Below are 4,754 nucleotides of genomic sequence, written 5' to 3'. Positions count from 1 at the left end.
GTCTCAGAACTGCCCAGTGACAGGACAGAGGCACAGATTAAATGGTACAAAATTCAGTGTGAACATGATAAAACACGTTTGTCCTGGCAGGGTGGGCAGGCCCTGGCACAGGGTGCCCAGAGCAGCTGGGGCTGCCCCTGGATCCCTGGCAGTGCCCAAGGCCGGGCTGGACATTGGGGCTGGGAGCAGCCTGGGACAGTGGGAGGTGTCCCTGCCCATGGCAGGGGTGGGAATGGGATGATCTCCCCACATCCAGCACCTGCTCTTGCCCTCGCTGAATTCCAGAAGTTTCCTTTCTGCCCATCTCTCCAGCCTGTCCAGGTCCCTCCAAAGGGCTCCACAATCCCCCAAGGCATTGCTTGCTCCCAGCTCTGTGTCCTCAGGGAACTCCTCGGCTTTCAGCTGGAAAACTGCACCCAGCCATAAAATTCCAGCTGCAGTGGAATATTGGGAGTGAAATGCTAAGAGTGGTGGATCTGCCCCAAATCTGCTCCCAGAGCTGTGTCTGCCCTCAGCCAGGAGCTTATCAAGTGTTGGACACAGGAGTTACCCGGGAATCCAAAGGGACAGGAACCACCTGCCTTATCCACAAAAAACTCCTCTAGGAACTAAATCCAAAGCAGGGCCAAGATCTCCACGTATCCCATGAAAATCAAAGCTTTGAACCACCCAGGAATCCACCCTTCCTCACCAATGCGCTTTCCCAAGATTAAAGGAAAACCAGGAATGCTTTAAAGCCCTTTGGCTGCTCCAGGGTCGGAGCCGACACCGATTTATTCAGCTTGGTGGGTTTTAGGACATGACAAACACTGAAAATCTCATTCAGCAGCTGATTTCTTATCTCTAATTTCGTGTGGATGAAAAGGACCCGACAAATCCCAGCCTTTCTTCGGAACATCAAGGGGGAGTGAGGGGAAGGAGCTAAAATTCCTCCACATCCACGTGATAAAAAAGAGGGGAAAAAAATATTGCATTTTCTCTGCCTGAAGTCCCGTTAGGAGAAGAAAAATACTGCATTTCCCATTCATGGAAACTGGGAAAACCCTTCCCTCTGACTCGTTCTTTGCAGGACAACTTACACTGGGAAAAAAAGGTTTGTTTATTTTTCGGTTCTCTGGAAGGTACAAAAGACAAAGGGAAAAAAAATAAAACCAACTAACACAGGGCCCCACAAAATTTGGCTCAGAACAAAATGTTGATGTCCTTGAGGTCTTTTCTGCAGACAAGAAAGTAAATAAAGATTTAATGGAGCCCTCAAAGTGCTCTTGCTTAAAATAAAACCAGTTCTTATGGCAAAATAAATCAATTTGGGTAAACATTAAAGGAAGCACAGTGGAGAAACAACTCTGAGGGAAAAATATTCCTCCAAAAGTGCTCCAAAATGAGAGAAAATCGCCCACTTTTCCAAAATCTTCACGATTTCCCAAGGGCAATTTCACTTTTAAGAGGTTTCATTTTGTATCACACCGAAATCTTCGGCCAGAAAATAAGAATGTTATCATTTTGTGGTGGGTGCATCCTCCTCGTGCTGGAAACGTGGAAAACTGGTAACAGACCCTGCAATTATTTATTTTTGGGTACTTTGAGCCGCCCAAAATCATCCCAAAAAGCTGAAGGGAACAGTGGTGGGACACCTCTGGAATGCTGCTTTGTGTGGGGACAATTTGGGGAGCCGAGAGCTGCCCTAGAAATATCTAAAAGGATGAGTTTTGCATTTAAAACTCTCCCTCTGCGTGGGAATGATTCGTGAAAGGATTCGGTCTCTGGAACTGAGCCATTAAAGCTGATAAGAATCCCGCGGGACTCAAAATTCGGGAAGTGTCCGAGCTTCCCAACAAAATCATCCGTCGCTGTTACCAACACCTGAACCACCCCAGAGAGATCTCCTCCCCCTCCTCTCCATCTCCACATCATCTCCGGCCTCTCTCACCCCGCTCCTTGCTTGGAAAAGCCATTCCAGGTGAATTTGGAGGAGGGATAAAACATCTCAGTGATCGTTTCCTTCCTGGAATTGCCCGGTGATGGATGAGTTAAAGGAAGGGCAGGTGGATATTTGGGAGCTGCTACCTGGAAACCCCCCTAAAAGTCAGGATAACACGGCTGTTTCCTGGAAATTCTGGGAGCCACGGGGGGAGGAGAGAGGATTTGGGTCAGGAGCAGGGATTACAGGTAGGGAAACCTGGTGAGGAACATCCACAGGTCAAGCCAGGTGCCTCTGGAGCTCCTGGAATGATTTGAGGAGCTCCTACCCTGACTGAAGCACTTGGAAAACGTTTTTCAAATGGAAATACGGACTGATGTCAGGAGCAGCCACACTTTGGGATTGTTGGATCCACATCCCTGGGGTTTAACACAGCCAAAAGCTGTTTGTCCCCTCAGTGTCCCAGAGAAGATCCCCTCCATCCGCCTCTTCCTCCTATTCTGAATCCCTCCAATCCTCCTATCCCAAAACCCTCCATCCTCCTGTCCTATCCCGAATCCCTCCGTTCCTCCCATCTACGGAGACCTCCTGGGAGGACAAGGAGGGATGCGTTTAAACCACAGGAGGGTTCATTCCAACGAATTCCAAGGAAGAAATTTTTTATAATGAGGCTGGTAAAGCACTGGAACAGCTTTTCCAGAGAATTTGTGGATGCCCCATCCCTGGAAGTGTCCAAGGCCAGCTTGGAGCAACCTGGGACAGTGGGCGCTCTCCCTGCCCTTGGAAAGGGGTGGGACTGGATAATCTCTAAGGCTCCTCCCAAGCCCAACCATTCCATGAATCTCTGATAAAACAGGAAGGGAAAAGCCCATCTATCCCATTGTGCTGGAATCCAAACAAGCCATTCCCTTCTGTTTGTTTGCTCAAAGATCTCCTCCAAACATTTTTTTCCTTAATTTATAAAAACATGCACAGTAATCACAACTTGGCCTCTCCCTTTGTTTTCCTTTTCTCCCGGTCATTTCTCCAAGGAGATCCACAATGAATTCCAAGAAGAAAACTGAAAACTGGGCAAGTTTGGCCCATTAAAAATAAGCCAGTTCCTCCTGAGACACTGGTAACAATATTCCAGAGCACGGAGAATTCCAAAGGATCCAATTCTTTGGAAAAGCCGATGGAAAAGCTCTTGGAATTTTGGTGAAAACGAGTTCAAGGGTTCCACTGTGCTGTTTGGATCAATCCAGGTGGTTCAGGACAGGGAACTGGAAAAGTCAACCATTGCTTTCCTTGGAAGAAATAGTAGGATTCACGGATAATGGAAGTCCAAAGGAATCCATAAACTCTAAAGAAAACAAGGAAATCTCACACATATCCCATATCCCAAAGTGTTTTGGGAGTGTATCCGTCGTCCAGGCAATGCCAGAGGGATGATCCTTTTTATCCCTGAGGGATTTGCCTGTGGGTGAACTCCTCCAAATTCAGAGCTGCGTATCTCCCGGATGGGGACAGGGAAAGCGGGAATGGCACTGGAATTCCTCATGTTTTGAGGACATCATCGACCACTTCAGTGCTGCAGAAATGAGCCTTGAAGGGAAACATGGGATCCTTGCAGGATCCCCCTGGCTCTTGTCCACCAGAACATCTCTTGGATCTCTCCTTCACCCTTGAAGGTTGGAATCTCAGGGCATGGAAGTTGCAGTCATTCCAACATGGGAACAAGCAGAAACTCTCTTGGATGACATTCCTGAAGAAATGAGTCCTGAAGAGAAGCATGGCATCCCTCCAGGATCCCATTGGCTCCTGTCCCAGGCTCAGGGACAGCTCCTTATCCACCAGGACATCTCTTGGATCTCTCCTTCCCCCTTGAAGGCTGGGATCTCAGGGAATGGAATTTGCTGTCATTCCAAGACGGGAGCAAGCAAAAACTCTCTTGGATGTCACTGCTACAGGATTTCCCTTTGGAAGGCAGGAAGGCCAATCCCAGAATCCTTTGGAAGGGGCTGTCCCAAATGCCTCCCTCATTTTGCTCCTTGTTTTCACTCCCAGCCTCCCCCCCCTCAGCCAAGCCAGAATCCCAGAGGTTGCTTTGGTGGAAGAGAGAAAAGAAGGAGCAAATTTGGGATAACCCCCCTCAGGGTGCACGGAGAGTTTTTCCCTCCTTCCCGCTCCTATCCCGTCCCCCTTTTCCCTTCCTTTCCTGCTCCTTTCCTTCCCCCCTAGCCTCAATTCCCATTTCAGCCGGAATGGGACACTTTGCATGTGGAGAACACGTTCAAACCATCTGCGAGGCTCCTTGGCAGCTGCACAAATGCAAACACGGGCTCGAGGTGTTTATCCAGGGGCACGGAATATAAATCAGCCCGGCTCATTCCGGCACCCGGGAGACCACAGTTGGAATACGCTGTGTGATTGTGGTCACTCCATTACGGGAAGGACATTTGGGGCATTGGAAGCAGGCGGGGAGGAATGACCAAAAAAAATGAGGCAGCATTTTGGGATGGGAAGGGGGAGGAATCGTTTTGGGATGGGAAGAGGGGGGAAATCTTTTTGGGATAAATTGTTTTGGGATAGGAAGGGGGAGGAATGGGGCCTTGGAGGGGCAGGAATTGAGTTCGGGGGTTTGCAGATGGATTTCAAACCTGGCTGTGAGGGCAGGGGGTGGATGAGGGGCTGCATTTGGGGACGTATGGATCTGTAGGGGGTGTGGCTGGAGGAAGGGGTGAGGGATACGGTTGTTTGGATAGCATGGAAGGAGGTGATCCAACAGAATCAGGCTGGAAGGGACCACAGTGGGCACCTGGTGCCACCTCCCCGCTCCAGCCGGGCCATACCA

The 4,754-nt window shown here is 49.4% G+C and overlaps 1 protein-coding gene across 1 annotated transcript in view; it reads right to left on the bottom strand.

Annotated features, from left to right (window-relative positions):
• The window catches only part of PTH1R (parathyroid hormone 1 receptor), a 76,483-nt gene that overhangs the window by 33,662 nt on the left and 38,067 nt on the right, over positions 1–4,754 (bottom strand). The window lies entirely within an intron of this gene.

This window comes from Corvus brachyrhynchos, unplaced genomic scaffold, assembly GCF_000691975.1.
Source record: "Corvus brachyrhynchos isolate BGI_N302 unplaced genomic scaffold, ASM69197v1 scaffold18, whole genome shotgun sequence".
Classification (NCBI taxonomy): Eukaryota; Metazoa; Chordata; class Aves; order Passeriformes; family Corvidae; genus Corvus; species Corvus brachyrhynchos.
Note: the sequence above shows the minus strand (reverse complement) of the source record. Positions and strands in the feature narration are given on the sequence as shown.